This window comes from Camellia sinensis, chromosome 5, assembly GCF_055761805.1.
Source record: "Camellia sinensis isolate YWXY chromosome 5, ASM5576180v1, whole genome shotgun sequence".
Classification (NCBI taxonomy): Eukaryota; Viridiplantae; Streptophyta; class Magnoliopsida; order Ericales; family Theaceae; genus Camellia; species Camellia sinensis.
In genome coordinates this window covers 54,056,777-54,075,829 of record NC_138965.1, presented here as the reverse complement: position 1 = coordinate 54,075,829, position 19,053 = coordinate 54,056,777, and the positions used below count along the sequence as shown (strand labels likewise).

General features: G+C 37.1%; 2 long non-coding RNA genes across 2 annotated transcripts; one reads left to right on the top strand and one right to left on the bottom strand.

The window, feature by feature from the left end:
* The first annotated feature begins 8,542 nt into the window (after positions 1-8,542).
* On the top strand, positions 8,543-11,452 carry LOC145790637 (uncharacterized). The gene is made up of 2 exons (XR_014329502.1): positions 8,543-8,738; positions 11,121-11,452. It is a non-coding gene; the product is annotated as an uncharacterized LOC145790637 (long non-coding RNA).
* A 2,065-nt stretch (positions 11,453-13,517) lies between these two features.
* On the bottom strand, positions 13,518-17,418 carry LOC145790636 (uncharacterized). The gene is made up of 2 exons (XR_014329501.1): positions 17,297-17,418; positions 13,518-13,819 (listed from the first exon to the last, which is right to left on the bottom strand). It is a non-coding gene; the product is annotated as an uncharacterized LOC145790636 (long non-coding RNA).
* Between the last annotated feature and the right edge of the window lie 1,635 nt (positions 17,419-19,053).

Here is a 19,053-nt window from a genome sequence, read left to right as displayed (position 1 = left end):
AGCCCAGACTTTGCACCAGTCGCTTATTCGGGATCCACTTGCTTGCTGGGTGTGTAAGCAGCAGGGTCATTTTAAACATTCCTGTACCCAGCCGGGGACTTCTTTGGGAGTTTTGCAACCGAGTCGGGTCCAGCCTTATTCGATTGGGCAGGAACAGTATCGTTTTGGGGGACTAGCAGGCCAGATTGCGAGGGCCTTAGTAGAGTCAAGTTCCCAAGCCCCAGTTGGGAAAGTTTGTAGTTGTTCCAGGTGTGGACAGAGGGGGCACGTTAGTAGTTCTTGTCTGTGGCTTGTAAGCGCGTAGGTTATCTTATGTTCAGGGGTGACCAATTTTTGGCGGTCCAGCGAGGGACGGCAGTGGTGGTAAAACCGAGGGATTGGTTTTGTTTTGACTAATCCATTTTGTAACTGGTGAATTATCGTTTTGTGGCCATTGGGTTCTAGCGTGTAACCAATGTGTCTTGGAAATGTTGAAACATCTAAACTATTTGTTTATCTATATATATATGTTCGGTTTGTTAATTTCCTTGGATTGGGTGGATTGGAGCATTGTGTAGCTTTAAAGCTTTATTGATGTGATAAGTTGCTGTAAGACCATAAAATTTTTGGTAATAATGCATTCTTATGCGTGTGTTTTGGTTTGGGAAAAGTGAGGGCCGTTGAGCCGTGTTTTCAAATTTAGAAGGGTCACTGAGGGATGCGTATCTTAATCAGAAGTACAAAGGGACGAGAACAATTATACTTACCGGTATTCGAAATTTCACTAGTGTTATCTAATTGATTTTACACGTGCGAAAGTGATGTTAGTCTACTGTCGCGGGAACTCCTCGAGAGGATGTGAAGTGTGAGATTAATACTAGATATAGTATGTAATTAACATGGTGTTTTGCAAGGGCATAGCGCATAATCTTGTTAGGATTAGACTTGTATCTTCGTGGTAGGTAACGTTGCCGAATTGGCATATGTTATGATTGGTCGTGCGAGAGAGGGAGTGTTAGTCCCTATATAAGGGTGTGACTGTTAACATCGGGAGTGGTGCGTTATGAGCAGCTGGTGCTATATCTCGGGCAGTAGTATAATGGGTGCTTCCTAAGTTTTTGGACTTCCTTACTTTGATCGAAAGTGATAGGTTTGTACCTTAACACTGGTTAGGTCGGGAGGTGCTGTAGTAAGGATTGATTGGGTGTATAACCCGTAGTTTGGGTGTGACCCGTGAGTCGAGTCACCGTAGTAGGGTCCTTGCGAAGAAAGGTTTGGGGATATTACTGAGAGGGCTGAGGGCTTTTGCTCCTCTAGGAATTTAGAGTAGTGCATCTTTGAAAGCCTTGTCGGCAACATGCGACAGTGTCGGGATTGGTTCATAGTGGTTGTCTAGCGGTAACATTGGCTAGTGATGTGGCACGTAGACTGGGTGTCTTGATGGTACCCTCTAGATGAGTGACAAGTAAGATGTAGAGTAACGAGTGAACCCTATGAGTTATTGGGGGATTCGGTGTGGGAGTGAGAGGGCTTGAAAATTAAGGAGGTTTTGCCTAATACAGTTGAATGTGTTAGATGTGATGGTTTCGAGAGTTGCGCGGTGTTGGCAAGACTATGTGAGATTTGTATCTCAAGTTAGTGAGAATGGTACCTGTATGTTGATTCGTGTTTGGGTCTTGCTAGTTAGTGAGTCCGTGGTGACCCCATCGGTTATATAGGGGTAGTGTTCGTATTGTGATTGGTCATCACTTGTTGGGTTTGGGCTGTGAGTGGATGCTGGCAGCATTCTTTGAAGGAAGAGCAGTTCGTGTTCTAAAGTAATGAGTATACCGTTGGTCAAAGTGGCCTTTCGTGTTTGGGTTGTTGTGATTGAGGTTGACCACGTCAATCTTCGGTCAAGGAAGTGAGCAGGCTTGCTAGATAGCCATGGCGGGAGATGGTGATTCCCTTAGACGCAGTGTTGATGCGGTTCAATTTTAGGAGATCCGGTGAGATTCCAAAGTTTGTGGTTTGTGTAGAGAACTCCGTGGTTGGGGTTAGTGGTTTGAGTGGCACATCAATGTGTGGATTACTGAGTGTGGAGTTTATTGAGTTGATTAGTCAGCTTGTCGGTATCGGGTTTTGGGTTGGCATTGGTCACCTTGAGTTTAGTCTCGTTTGTTGTAGACTTTGTATGTCGATTTGGGAAAACTGAAACTAATCGAACATGTTTTGTCGTTGAATCTGACGGTTGGAATAATACATCTAATATATGTATAGATTGATCATTGTGAATGATTGGCTTTTTATATATTATGTATGTATGATGATTGGTCTGATATTGATACAGCACTAAAATGTGTATCATTTGTGTATTAAGGGGGTATTGCTGAGGCGAGATGTAGTCTCTTAAATGTTGGCCAGGTTCTGAGCCATGTTTATGATTTTAAATTGGTTAAGTTAATGGAGGCGGAATGAAATCGCAAAACCATGAATTTCTTATGCCTTATGTGTTGATAGTGTTGTTGTTATTTCTATTAATTATCATTATAGAAATGTTGTGTTTCATGGTGGTTATGGCATCACTGTGTGAGTGATGGTTGTTGATAGCATTTTTCTTTGGAAGGAAATGGAAAACAAAATTTTTCTAGTGGTTGGGCCATCTAAAGGCGTTGTTGAGAAATTGATCTAATTCAAGGGTTATGAGGAATTTCAAATGAATCTTCTTGGCAAATAAACTGGGGATGGCTATGTGTTTTGGATAACGCCGTATTTGTGAAAAAAAAATGTTTACAAAACTTTGGAGTTTTGCATCGAAAATGCAAGGTTCATTTTGAAATGTCTCATGAGCAAGAAAATGTTTTCCTTTTATTAATGTAGAAGATTTGCCTTGATTATCCTTTAATTGGAAATTATGGTTGTGGAGTAGTGACTTAGCTTGGGGCACTAATCGATTGTTAGTGAATTGTTTCGGGAAGGTTTGGTCTTGTTAAGGCTTTCGTACCTATAGTGTTGTCGTTTAGAACGTGTTCCCTTGGTTAGTCTCTTCCTTGGTAAGAGTGAATCAAAGGTTGTAGGGAGAATAGTTCCTCTCCTAGTACTCGGGTGTTGATGTTGTGCGATCATTTGACCTTGTGTTTTGGCATATCCTTAATTTCGGGGATGAAATTCTTTAAGGGGGAGAGGTTATAGCGATCCCAGTTATCCCTTTACTATTCTGTTGTTTTCCGGACGCGGTTCCGTGGAGTTGGTAGTTGTACCTATCGTGTTGTCAACCATTAAACTCTTTAGATTGAGTTTTAGAATGTGTTGGGCTCGGTTGTTTCAGGTTGGTAAAGCCTTAGCTCCCATTGTTGTTGTCCAGTTTTTAAACGGTCCGCTCGAGCAGGTTTTCTTGCGCTCGAGCGGGGTTTTCACAGTTTCAGTATTTCGTGCCTCTGCAAAACTTCTGCAGATGTGTTTTCTACGCTCGAGCTGGTTTCTTGTGCTCGAGCGGGTCACGCTCGAGCGTACTTGTTAGCGCTCGAGCGGGTGGTACTTTTTGGTGTAAGTTCTGGGAGGGAGAAATCTACGCTCGAGCGGACTGGTTTTCGCGCTCGAGCGAATGTGCTTTATTCTTGTGTCTTGGCGCTCGAGCGGGTTCTTTTGCGCTCAAGCGGACCTAGTTTTTGTTCTTGACGCTCGAGCGTTGTGTTTTCCGCTCGAGCGGGAGAGTCGTATATCAGTTGACAGCTAGGCTATTTTAAATCACTTTTTACATCCACACTCTCTCTCTTACTTTTCTAAAACTCCATTGGAGAGCTTCTCTCACTAGAAACCTAACTTCTCTCTAGGGTTTGATCTAGCTAGGGTGTTCCCCTTACGTTTGGCCTTTGTAAAAGTTGTGTTGATCGTCGAGGGCTTCGTTTTGATCCGTGAATCTTGGAGTTTAGAGCATTTTGGTTTTCTTCATCCTCTTCTCTTGGGCTCCGAATTTGAGGTAGGGATATCCTACTCCTCTTTATAAATTTTGTCTTTAAATTTTAACATTTTGATATGTTAGGTGTTGTTGGGTAGATTCAAGAAAGTTTGGGCCTTTGTGTAATTTTACAACAGTTGGGGTTTCGTTTGAAATAAACCTATATGCAAGTTTGGTGAGAAAAAAAATGAGTTGGATGATGGGTTGTGGATGAAAATGGGACCTTAGAGTTGTTTTGTTAATTAAGGTAATTTGCCCTAATTGTTTTAATTAATTAATGCATATAATTAATTAAAAGAAATGAGGAATTGAATTGGAAATGTTGAAATTGGGAATGTATGAGACTAAATGGTGTAGTTAGATCACTTATTGCTCACCTAATTGAAATGTTGATATATTATCCATTTGTGCATTTATTTCCTGTTTAGAAATAATTGCTTTGGGCTACCGGTGGAGGGTAGCATTGATTGTTGTAGACAATGCATGATGATTAGACAAACTAAAACTAATCAATTGGATGTGTCATAGAGTATGACGGTTGGTAGAATACATTAACTTTATGTGTTGGTTAATTGTGCATATGACCAATGTGTTTATATGCATTATGTGTAGACGGTTGATAGAATACATTAATTTTATGTATTGATTGATTGCGTATGTGATTCTGTGTTTATATGCATTACTTGTATATGGGAGGAGATGGGGGATGTACTCCACGGTTTAGGGGAAGATGGGGGATGTACCTCTAAACCGGTTAATGGTTAATGGTTAAGGGAAGATGGGAGATGGACCCAGGGTTGCAGCTCATATGCTCTCCCATTGTAGTGTTGATACAGCTCATATGCTTATCTGTTGAAGTGTTGATACAGCTCATATGCTTATCTGTTGTAATATTGATATAGCTCATATGCTTATCTGTTGTAGTAATGATACAGCTCATATGCTTATCTATTGAAAGGTTTGTTTGATTTGATATAGCACTAAAATGTATATCATCATCGTTTGTGAAGTATGGAAGTAGTTTATGTGTTATTGATACAACACCAACATGTGTATCCATCTTGAATTTCAAAGGTGTCCTAGTGATGAACTATAATCTCATCAAATGTTTTCGCCAGAGCACTGAGCCTTGTTTTCAAACTCAAGGTTGAATAAGAAATGGAAATTGAATTGTAACGTAGACTTGACTGTCATGGAAGTGTAAGTTTTGACCATCTATCAGTTGCTAATCTTTTAGGCGTTGTTCATAGTCGGTTTAGTATATTTCTACTGGGCTGTGGCTCACCCTATATGGGAACATCATTTTCAGGTACAGGTAGCATGCCACCCCTGAGGACATAGCTTGGGAGACTAGAGGCAGACATACTTTTGTTATCTTATTTTCCTTGATTCTATTACATATAGATTCAAGCCAAGGACTTAATGTGTAAATTAAGTTAGCACTCTCTTTTGTAACCAAGTGTTAACTTGGAAAGATGTAAGCCCGTAGGGCATTTGCTTTTGTCGTAAACATGTAATACTTTTATAATGAAATACTCTGATGAATAGATGAATGTAGACCTTTTATATATCAATGCATGTCTCTATATGGATGGGTTTAATGTTATTATTTTGAGGGTGTGACAATATCTTGTGAGGAATGGTTGGTGAGAGTGTTGGACTCTTAAGAGTGAGTTTTAAAGGATAATTCCTTCTATATATGTGTGGATACCACGCCTTTTTAACAGGTGCACTACACATTATGCCTAACTCAAAACTTTTCATCTTCATCCCACATCGAATGTGAATCATAATAATCTATAATTGTGAGATTATTTATCCCACAAGTTACCAAAATAGATCGATTCACGAAAAAGAGTTACCAGTTAGTGTTTTTTGGAAACTGAGAAATCGATTTGACTCTTAAACCAACATTTAGGCACAATTCCGTCATAACTAAAGATCTTGGCTTGGGAGTTTAGGTACAAAAAAAGGTCATCAATTGAGCATCCCTCTCACCCAATCAAGTGATTGGCCTTTACTAATCCTTTACTTTATGAGATTATATAATTCAATTGACTCTCATAAACTCAATTATTAACACTAAAGTTTACTAAACTATCAACTACGTGATTGAACAAACAACATATCGCCTAATTTGGACTCATGAATAAAACCATATTAGCCTATGATTTTCACACAAAAAAAATATGATTTTCTTGCACAAAAACATAGCTATAAACATGCTTCCAACTCAAACAATATCACAAAACCATCCAAAACACACAATTAATCCCAAATAAAGCATCTAACTTGCATTATTGAAAAACAATACATCAAACAAGCAAATATGCTATGAAGAGAGAGAAGTCACCTAGTACTCCTCACCACCTTGCCAACAAAACATGCCATATTATACAATGATCCTAAACATGATGCAATATGAACCTATAACCCGGTTAGGCGACTAACATGATGAATATGCATCAAAGCAACACTTAACACATAATGAATAAAAAATAAGCTAAACTAAACATAATATGCATGAACTAACCGAGTTAATATGCACGAATTGCAACAACTCTATCAACCTAAAATACAACAATCATGCAATTAAGCTAACCATATCTAAACTACATGATGTTATGCTAACATGTGATCAACTAATCATTACTAAACATGGAAAACATGATTAAAACATATTGAAATTGTCAAAGACTAAGAACAATACCTAGGGTTTGAATATCAAACCGAAAACCACAAGAAAGGCGAGAAAACGCGTTTCGGTGCTTCCCTTAAGCTTCAACCGTGCTTTTATCAACTTGGGGCCTGGGGTGGTGCTTCCTCTAGGCCTCATGTTCAACTCCCAGTAGGTGCTATCAACTCCTTAAGACCACATCCGCGGGCTCTGCCCTAGATTTGCCTGTTCCACGTGGAGAGGGCACTTTGCGTGGGTCCTGGGATTAGTCAAGGTGCGCATAAGATGGCCTAGACACCGGGTCATCCAAAAATTAAAAAAAAAAATTAGTTGCTATAATTAGGGTTCAATTTCAGATTGGTAGGCTAAGGGTTGAATTCTCACTCTTCTAGTTCAACTCACACTCTTCTTAACTCAACTCTTGGAATCCTCGAAAGAAAGGCTAATGGGGGTTGGGGTGGGGGTTGTTCTTTTTAGGCTTGGAGAGACTTGGGGGCTAAATATAGACATTCTAGGATTCTCATGTCTCTTTCTCATGGCGCCTCTCCCCATTATCAAACAACAATCCAAACAAAACATAACGTTGTCCTAGCCGACACACGTGCGGCCATGATAGCAATGTGCGGCTAAACAATGCATGGTGTGGGTTGACTTTCAAAATGCGGTTGTGTGTTGGTCAACCCATAGGCCCACAAGTTCCAAAACCCACCCTTCAATTCCTAGGATAACTTGTTGTCTGAGAAAGCCCAATTAACTCCCAATTGACATTTTGATTGAAAACTAGCTAATACTTCTGGAAAATTGTCAACTTGGACTTAATTGGACCTCTCCCTCTCTCTTCTCTTCGAAAAAGGCCAAAAAGGTTAGGTTTGGATAACAACGATTTTCAAGGGTAAAATGATAATTTTAGAAAAAATGTGGTATTTGGTGTACAAAGGTGATATAGCAACTCACAGCAACCCAAAGCATTTCTAAAGTCAAAGATGAACACTTTTCATCATCGGAAAGTATCCAAATGCTTAAATCTTTATGATTGGACAAAATGGGGTGTCTACAATATGTTTGGTATGCTTGGGGAGTGTGTCGGTGAGGAAGTGATTATTAGGAGCTGAGACTTAGGTTGTAGTTATTGTGGTTGAACTAGTTCTATAACTTAGTCAAATTTTGGAGGCGGTTGGAACGACTCGAGTCTTAAACCAGATATATTTATGTTATTTGGTACCTATTATCGTATACTTATATTTTTTTTTCGAACTCTTGTTAATGATAAGTTTGCATTTGAAATTTTAATTATAATCCAACCCTTATGGCTTGTTGATTAATTACATTTTCTATACATTACTTGGTAATTGAGAACCTTGTCTCAAATTGTTTCAGTTTAAAATTACCAATGAAGTTGTCGATTGCACATGTGTTTAACTTGGGAAATTCTACACATTCCTAGAAATGCGATTGATCGCATTTCCTTGGGGAATCGATTGCTTCGTGAATAATAAATTAGCGATTTGAGCAGTGGCATGCAATCACTGGGTGATCTTGATAACATGTCGATTGCTTTAAATTTTTGAAATTTCAGCAGTACCTTACAATTACTAGGGGATTGATCGCATTGTGGAGCGATCAATCGCCAAACAAGTGCGATCGACTACCTTGTCAAACAAAACTACGGAGCATGTTTTCTCCTTTTTATCTCATCTTTCCCTCTTTTCTCCCACCCAAAATTCTTGACGTAGGACATCAGAGGTGTTTGGTAAAACTTTTTTTCAACTTAAATTAGTTTTAAACTTAAATTAAGTTAAATTGGTGTGTTTGGTAAAACTTATGAGGCACAGATTATGGCTTAATTTAAGCCATTTTCGGCTTAAATGTAAAAGTTGCTCCAAGGGTACTTAAATTTTGAGCTTAAGCACGCAGCTGTTTTTGGAGGGCCAAAATGACTTAAATGCCCCTCCAAAACTTAAGGAGTAACGAAAATGCCACTATATAAACATACTTCTTCGTCTCATACCTCACTCTTCTCTTCTTCTCTCCTCTCAAACGGCGCTCTCCTCTTCTTCTCTCCTCTCGCTGCCGAACGACGAAACTGCTCTACACATCGAAGATCGCCGACGATCGTCCCTGTTTTCTGTTGATCTCCACCAAAAAGTAAGATTTGAAACCCTAAACCATGTTTTGTTATATATAGATATACATATATTAGATATACACCTCGATTTGGGGTTTTTTTGGGTTTTCGTTGCTCTGTGTTCAAATCCATTAAGATTTGTGCTTGTTTTTGGTTTCTGGTTGCTCTCTCGCTCTCTCTGTCTCGTCGATTTTGGTTTCTGGTTCATGTTGGCTTAGGATTTATGGGTTGATGAAGAGAAGTGGATGGGGGGCCTTAACAGATTTAAAACGATTTTTTTCTTTTAAACTGTTTTTAGGTTCATGTTTTTAAAACTGTTTTTGGTTGTATACATTAATCAAAGAAAAATGAAAAAAAAAAACTTACCACTCACCCAACTCCAGATCACATCTAGTGTAACAAAACACATATCACATGTTCCAATTTTATAGCATTGTTCTGTATACCCACTTGGGTTTTTCAACATTTCATTGAAAGCTAATTGGGTAATAATTAACATCTAACATTCAATTTAGAATTTATTTGTAGTGGTTGTGATGTTGCTGCTAGAATGAAAGCTATCAACGAGGAAAAAAATTTTGGTTCAGACTCATTTTATTTTGCACCAAATGAGAATCATGAGCCAGTTGTAAGCTACATCAAGTATTAATTTGGTCTATAAATTTTATTTTTAGATAGTTTTTTGGACTTTTTCTTGAACTAATAGTTCTGCTACAAATGTAAGAATCGATCTAGAAATGAATACAAGATACACATGAATTGATAAAATTTTATCCAATTGAAAAAAATCTTATATGTCTAAATAGAGTATATCTGATCTTGTGACGGATTCATGTTTACTGAACAACTCTCCAAGTCAAGACATGAATAAAAATGATAGATCATGAGAGTTGTGTGTTCAATTTGATTTGATATGGTTGGATGTTTAATTGTAAGTGTTGTTTTCGTGAGAGTGGGTGTTCTATTTCAATTTATGTCCTTTATAGTAATTTTAATTGAGGTTATAATTATCTTTAAAAAAAATATCAATAGGAGGGGATCCTTAGAAAAAAATGTGGGAATTATTAGCGTCACCCAAAATTATATATATATAAGGTAAATTATACTTTTTCCCTTAAAACTTTCATCTAAATTTTCCTTTGGCTTCTCACATTTTAATTGCAACAATAAAATCCTCAAAATTTAATGTAATTCTTCCGTCGCATATAATTGGGGAGAGACAAACCTCTGTCCTCCTTAATTTGGTACAAGGATTTTTGGCCAACAAATTAACAAAGTAACCCCCTGTGAAACCATGTTAGTCAACTAGTAATAAATTATATAGGAGGCTAATCAGATTGTTGAGATTTGTTTTTGGTCCTCTAAATGTACCAAATTACTAGCAATTAAAGCCTTTAATAAGCCCTCATAAGAGTCTGAGGGTCTGTGATGCTAAACAGATATATAAATATAATTAATTAAGCGTTTTGACTTTTTATGCTCAACAAAATTTGGATATGAGTTTATTACCAAGCATGTGAATTATCAGAGACTAGTATTAGGTGTTGGGAGGTTGTCAAGGGGTGTATACGTTAATGGAGGAGATGTTTTGGAGTTGCAACCTTGCTGCTTGTGGGTGAATATCTGGAGAGGGGGAGAGAGCGAGTTTTTGGCAGTCATCATTTTTATTTCTTAGTCATTTTCCTCTTCTTGGAAGGATAATTTCTTGTATGTATGCTTGTTTCCTACTTAGATGCTATGAAATTTTCATTGCCAGAAAGTCTTTATGACAATTATGAATTGCTGATCCAAATTTTAAAATTTCCTCTTCAATGTTGTAGACGCTGCTCATGATTTAATCCTTGGAAAACCAGGTAGGCAGGTGTATGAAGGACAATTATGAATTGCTGATCCAAATTTTAAAATTTCCTCTTCAATGTTGTAGACGCTGCTCATGATTTAATCCTTGGAAAACCAGGTAGGCAGGTGTATGAAGGGTCCTACACATATTGAGGATATGCTTGAGAGGATATAACTAGAATGGCCAGTTGAAATAGTTTTTCACTCTGTTTGCCAAGTTAAACCAGAGTTCCTCCCACTTGTCCTATAATAGGAGTGGGCTGCAGGCTTCACAATGTGCCTGAAAACCTTAGTCAAAAAGGGTTAGGTTTGATTTGGCTTCCAATACTTCTTGAACATTTGTGCTCGTCACCAAAATGTGAATACCTGAATATTTTCGTAGAGCAGAAACATAATTATTAATTAAAAAATGAGGAAACACGGCGTTGCGTCCTTCGCCCATCATGTTTTGGCTACGTGCAGTAATATGTCAATAGGGATTCAGTTCTTAACATATTACTAACTTCTTACGAGTGTTGTATCTGCTTGTTTTTCTTTTGATGTTTATTATGATACTTTTGCAGGATGAGAAAGATCTTAAGATCCGGGAACTATCCACAGAGCTACATCGCGAGAGGAAAAGATCTGCTGCATATCAAGAACAACTACAGATGGTTTTGAAATATGTAGAGGAACACACTCGGTGACTATCATTGAATGTGCAAGTAGTTTCTGATAAAGTGAGAGAACTTGAATCTGAAGGAGAACAAGATGATTTAGACTTAGAATAATATAAGTGTGTCATTTTGAACCACTTGTTTTGCCTTCCTATCAATGAACCAGCTGCAGATCTTGTGCCTTAATGTTGTATAATTGATTGCACTTCTAATGTTTACTTTGGGCTGTTTGTTTGCAACTCCGTTGACAACTACTTGTGAACCAGTCAATTTTTGAGTTTGGAAATAATTCTTCTACACGGCCAAGCGGTTAGCCTGGTGGTCGGGCACCAATTTTCCAGGTGTTCGGTCCTGGTTTAAGCCACACCAGCTGTTTAGAGACCTTTCTCCTCTGGTTCTAGTTATTTAACCAGTGTTCTTGAATGTGTTTTAAAAAAAAAAGAAAAAAGGTTCCATTTAACAATGAACTTCAATGCACAAAGCTCCAGGAGTTGAGTTCCTTTGTCTTTTTTTTTTTTCATTAGTTTGGGTGTTTGGGATTTACCCTTTTTTTTTTAAAAAAAAAATTTGTTGGTTAATTTTCATTTTTAGCAAATTTTTTTTTTAAATTTTGTAAAAAAAAAATGGACTTTTAAATTCTACTTGATATGATGAATCAAATAAATGATTTATTTTTAATTTTGTAAAAAAAAAATTAAACTTTTAAATTTTACTCAATCAAACGAAGAAAAAAAATCTAAAAACGAAGAAAAAATTATGTGCCTAATGAAGAGGAAAGATCTTCGTCTCAATAAGCACGCCATGGAAATAATGTCGCATGTGATGACAACGAGATGAAAGTGAGGAGACATAATAATTGTATGTCAATTTACAGACAAAATTAGAAGTTCTTTAAATATTTAGGAAGTTTTATTTTTATTGCCTTAATAATAATTTATTATATTTTTATTGCATTGACATTTTTTTTGTTTCCTTGTGAACTCAATATTAGTAAAAAAATTTAAAAAAAAAAAAAATTAATTTTGAGGTAATGTAAAAATATACCTAATTAAGTACTAATTAACCAACCTTCATTAATGAAATAACTTTTTCAAAATTTAAAGCAAAGAAAATGACAAAATTACAATTTTTATGTTCATAAGGGCAAAAATGACAATTACACAACAAAAAGCTATTTTATAGCTTATTTACCAAACACTACTCTACTGCTTAAATCTATAATCCCACAGCTACACCAAATAGATTACCAGCTTATGCTCACAGCTGTAAGCTATAATCTGTTAAACTATAATCTATAATCACTTTCTCACAGCTCTACCAAACGGGGCCATCATGTGCTTGGCATGTGATTAGTTAGTGGTGGTTCATATATCAAAGTTGGTCTCCCAAAGCCTCAAAGGTCATGCCTTCAATTGTTGGAAACAACTACAAGTTGGTAGACAAAGAAAAGGCCAAAAAAAGGTTAGAGAGTGAAGGAAGATGAGGAAGAAGCTCAAGGAGCACTTCTTGCCTTCCAATCACGTGCCACATTTGTTGGTTGCGAAGCAACAAAAGAAGGGCATTTCAAGTTCCAAACAATGATACCAAAGGGTTTTGCAATCGGATAACCATCCTATGATTATGTGCAAGTCGGTTACTCAACTAGTGTCGGAGTGCAAGAGACTTTTGATGATCATAAGATGCTCTTTAGTGACGAGGTGGTTAAACCAAGATATGATAAGGAAGACTATGTTCAAAATGTTGCCATCTTTGACTACGATTGTGAGACGCTGGCTTATGAAGAAGTTGATGTTTGTTAATATGAAGAAGAAGTTGATGTTTGTGAATATGAAGGAATTCCAATTTTTGACAACTATGATAATGAAGACGGCCTTCTTGTAGAGAGTAAAGGTGTACATGAGGATACATTGCTTCCCATAAAGGAAGCGGTTTCAATCCCACCTTCAATCCCTTTTTCTATATTCCATGAAAATTATGATGAAGAGTCGTGACAATGAAGTTACATGGTTGTTGAATGAACTTTGCTTCCGAGAAATGCCTCTTAGGTTATCTTCAAAACCATTTGTTTCACTTTGTGTTGATGTAGATAAGTTTATTCTTAGGCCATGCGAGAAGTGTTATTTTGATGACATCTTACTTCCAAAACAACATGCTATATGGATGACCTATTCACATCTCAACATGGCTTCAATTGATGTGCATCAACGAAAACTCGTTTTGATGGAAGGATATTTGCTAGGTTGATGTCACGCCCTGGATTTACACAGTACAGCTCATGTGAATAAACCACCCAACGATAAACAATAAATTACAACTTTCGTGCAAATGAATATAATATAGTCACACAATACATGTGTTTATCTGATTTTATACATTCCTAGATACAACATCTAAGTCGAATGGATATTCCGTAACTAAAACATGCACAAATGTTCTAAATCAAATTAAACGCCCTGAGGCTTACATCATACACAAGGGTGTAACCCTTACAAGAATGGCATGTAGCCAATAAATAACATAAATGGCCTTGGCCTACAAATAACAGAACCATCCTACATGATTCCGAACACAGCTTCACGTCTCAGTCCACATCCATACATGTACACCTGGGAAAAAAAAATCAGCCACGTAGGGTGAGCATAAAGTCCAATAAAGAATATTTCAAAGACTAAACATGCTCCACCAACATAAATGATCATGATGCAATACATATATACAATATGCCTAAATGCATTTTCAAATCCATTGATTTCTCAACAAAACCCTTTCTTTCCAATTACCAAAACATTACGTTTAATCAAAACGTTTTTCCTAAGTTCAAAACATCTGTTTGATATGAAACCCCTTTCCAAAAACCAATCCAGGTATCTCAATACCAACCAACAAAAACATTGCTAAATCAAATGCGACCACATCACTGAACAAAAGCAAATACATTGCTCAAAACATTTCCAAACATCATGTTCCAAACCAACACAATAGTAGATAAACTGGGTGAATCTCCAAAACAAATACAACCTTTCACGAAAATTCCGTCCGCAGGAAACTGTAAACCGTCACCCATGTAAACGTAGGTCATACAAGCACTACTATTGCCATTTTACGGATATTTCGTCCGCGGGATCAACACCCATGTATGCACACGATTTTTAGGACTTTTACCACGAACACTCAGGCCAACTTATTTCAACGAGACAATACTTATTTCCTAGATTCACCGTTGTATTTACCCTTTTCAATAGTATAATACATGTAACTCAATATATTATTTTTCTAAAACAATGAAAATGTTTCAAAATATAATGTGAGAATTTCCAAAACCCCTTTCCAAAACATATAGTTTCAATTTCCAAAATCCATTACATGCTCCATGATATGAATAATTTCAAATTGCCTAATCCACTTGCAATTTCTAACACGCGGCAATGTTATCCTCCACCGATAGCCAAAACAGTTATCTCTAATGCAATAATTAAAAGATAACAATATAAATGTATTTTTCAAAAGAGTAACAACACCCATTTTCAAAATCCCACGACCATTTTCTTCCCATCTCTTACAAAACCAACATCATTTTTTCATTGTTTTCCAACACAAGCCAAAACCCATGGTTTTAGAACAAAACCTCATTTTTCTTTCAACATCACTTTTGTGTAAAGAAAAGCCACCATATCAACATATTTCAACTACTAATACAAAATCATAATCTTGTTCAAGAACTCATTTGAAAAAGAAAAGAAAAAAAAAAAAATCTATCTTTCACATTTCAAATCCAAACCCTAAGTTTAACCCAAAACATCCAAATCCATAGATCTTTTGAAATAACAAATAATTAGGGTAAAAATCATATCAAATGACTACCAAAAATAAATAACAAAATACGCCGCAAATATGCTACTGAACTCATATTTGAGTTTATGGAATAGACACTACCTCTTGAAGCAAAGAGGAGTACTCAGAAAAACTCAAAGTCGATGAAACCACGAAACACTTAGATCAAAAGAAAGTCTTTGACGAGATCTACAATCTTTCTCAATGGACCAAGGTGAAAAGATGTCTCTAACCAAGTAGATCTAGAGATCTATGTAAAAAAAGTTGAGTTTCTAAGAGAGAGAGAGAGAAGTGAATAAGAAAAGTGTGTTTGGGATCTATTTATAGTGGTAGAATAATAACCCTAAATTCAATGAAAAGAATAAGTCAAAACGCCCAAAAGTTGGGCCCAAAACTGAACCAAATTTCTGAAAATAACTCACAGGGGTCGACCCTCAAGACAGTGGTGTTGACTCTCAAGAAGAAAATGCTGAGACAATAAAGTGTGCAGTAGACAAGAGTCGACCCTAGGAACCAGTGGTGTCGACCCTATATTTAAGTAGTAACACCCAGAACACAGCAGCAGAGAAGGGTTGACCTTGGGAACCAGTGGTGTCGATCCTATATTTCAGTAGACAACCAAAACAAAACAGTAAGGAAATTGTCGACCCTAGGAACTCAGGTGCCAACCCCAGGAACTCAGGTGTCGACCCCAAAAACCAACAGAGGCACTAAGAGTATGGCAACAAGGTAGTGTCGACCCCCAGAAAGACTAGTATCAACACTAGAACAAATTTTCTAAGTTTTCAAAAAACTTTTCAACGAAAACAAGTGTGAACAAACAATCCCAACAAGTTTAAATCGAATTGTACTCCTCCAAAACCAAAAATAACAACTGCACAGACTACCAAAGTGAAAATGAAAGAATTAAATACACTCTCCAATAGTTTAAAGGACACAAGTGCTACAGTTGATCTTGAATAAAGGATTTGCAACTATTTAGCCACTTCTTTTGTTGGGTTCTTCTTGCGCCAACGCCACTTCCTTTGTTTTAGATATTGTATTTGTCTAGTATTGTGTTTCATTTCTTATGCATTGGTTGTACTTTGTTTTTGGTCCTTACTTGAGGACAAGTTCGTTTGAGTGGGAGAGTATAATGTGGGACATCATGTGCTTGGCATGTGACTAGTTAATGGTGGTTAATTGTTAGCCTAGAACTAGAGAAGCAGTCACCATTTTGTAACTTAACTTTGATATATGAACATTAATTGATTGAGATATTCTCTATCTAGAACCTTAGGGTTCCTCTCTCTCTAATTTCTCTCGTATTCTTGATTGGACCCATCAATTCTCTCCTTTCTCTCTACTTTCTCTCTCTAAAAATATTGTCTTTACACTATTTCAACCCTTGATTTGGAGCATTAAGAGCAAGATTCATCCAAAATCTCAAGGTATAAAGTTGTTTACCTCTCCATTCTCTTCATTCTAATCCGTTTAAAACGCTGATTTGATCAAGTTTTGGACATTTGAACTGTAGGGTTTCATTCTTCAATGGAAGTGGATTTTTTTTATAAATTGTAAATAAAAGTTGCACCAAAAGTTGACACAAATTTTTAAAATTAAAATAAGTTAAAAATTACTCTACAAGTTACATTAAATAGCCCCATAGTAATTCATCTGTAAGGGACTAATAAGATAAAAACTGGACAATGGCCTGACAAAATCATTTAGAACCAAGGAAGAAACGGAGAGAAAAATAAACAATGAGTGAGAATAAATATAAAAAAAATAGATAGGCTGCCCTACAATTTGTTTAAATGTTTGTTTGCCCTACTTATGTTTACAAAGAGACTTCGATCCATCCAATATGATTCTCATTCCCTGCCATTTTGTTTTTAAACAGGAAGGTTAGTGTGATGGATATATCAAAAAAAATACAGGATGGAATACCGACTTTTGGATGCAATTACCAACAGCCATCCTTGGTAGGATGCGAGTTTGGCGCTGGGAGCTACGCTCTCACACTAGATGCCTACTGAAAAGCAGTTCGAACTCTGGCAAACACACCCTTATCCTAGTTCTACTTCGAAGGCCGTCACTGTACACCCCCAACTCAATTGCAAGCACTAATTACATTCTACCAGTCCATATTAGAAGAAGATTCTCCAGTTGTATCGCCAAGGGACCTCTTCTTATTCGTCTTAAAGCTGATACATGAAAATCATAGGTCAACAAAAGCAACAAAGAATGAAACATGTAAGAAGCCGACGTACACTACAATTACAAACTTTTCGGGTGCTTGGACAAGGAATGATGTGGAATCTGTAGAACAAGCCATGATCAAAGCGCTGCTAGCAGCTGCAGCTGCAGCTGCAGGTGACACCCCCAGCTGGGTCTCACAGCGTGCTCTGTGCAAGGTGACCTCATCAGAGCTCCTTGATTACTGCCTTAAACACTTGGCCGGAAAGATGGCACCCAATGGCAAAATGGTTAACTCCCGATGCAATCCAACTTCTTCGGCTGTTGAGTTTAGGAAAGGCAAGGCATGGCAAGGCACACGTCATTCTTTTTCCTGTACCATTTAATTGTTGCATGTATCTGTCTGTGATGTCGCTAACTCTCCCCCTTTTTTTTTTCTTTTTTTTCTTCTTATACTAAAGCAGACTTGAGCCCTTTGGATTTGTGCTGAATCAAGACGGCACAAACTCAAACTGCCCATCAAAAGAACATCTCATTCATGACTTGAAATTTTTGTATGATTTTCTGTTACCAGAAAACATTAATACCCTAGCGAATTACGTATTGGTACACATGTTTCAAAATATGATACACTTGCGTTTCAAAATGGTAAATTTAACGATCTAAAATGATCCTAGAAGCTTTTTTTTAATAAATTTCCTTAAATGTTTCGTTAGGAGAAAAAAATCAAATATAATGAATTAAAATCTAAGATAAGTTAAGTTTTGACAAGATAAAACATAAAAAATGGGTCATAGTACTCATAGAAATGTTTTGTTACATGAAAAAAGAAAACTAAATTTTATTAGATGCCTAATAGTTAAAAGAAAATTACTCTAAAAGTACCTCGAATTTGCAAGTATAATATATACAAGTTTACACCTATCGTATCACATTTTAGAGTATGTAGTGTATCACGTTCCCGTTCCCGTTCCCGTTCTCTATCCTGGAACAATCCACATTCCAGGTAACATATGATTATATTCCACATCCCTCTATGCTGCTGAGAACTCATAAGTGATTATGCAACCCAAATCCTTGACTGCAAGCAATTTGTTAAAGGACTAAAAGCCTGACAAAATGGCAGCAGCTACAAGATTTGCAATCTACCTATGGTGTCATGTAGAGGTTGCAGACCACCCAAAAGATGACCCAGCCCCAAGCCCCAGCCCCAGAACTTTTAATCTTGCCACAGAATGCTTCTGTGGCTGACTTAAAACTTGAAGCTACAAAAGCTTTTCAAGAAGTGTATGCATTGTTTGACAGACTTAAAATTGATGATGTGCATTACGAGCCTTTGGAAGATTCCATGACACTGAAACTTCTGGTGGGATCAACGGGGTTAATATGAGTTAGAGGCAAATGCGTTGGAACACATGTCCGAATGGAGAAGCAAACGGAGAACTGGACGGTAGATTGCACATGCGGGCCTAAGGATGACAATGGAGAGCAGATGTTGGCTTGTGACACATGTGGCATCTGCCAGCACACTCGGTGTGCTGGAATTGACTACTATGACGCAATCCCAGCAAAGTTCATTCGCATGAGATGTTTAAACTCTGTATAGAGAGGCATCTAAGGAAGCTCAGTTCAATGAGGCGGCTAAAATGGGCAGGTTGTCCAGCAGGACATGCAGAAATGAAGCAGCTACAACTAATACCTCCAAGCTTGGGTCTAGCTCGACTATAACTTTTGGGATTCTTTTACGTTGTGTTTGGTTAGAATATTTAAAAAAGAAATTGGAAAAAAAAAAGAAAAAAATAGTTGAAATGTGAATAAAATATACCTACAT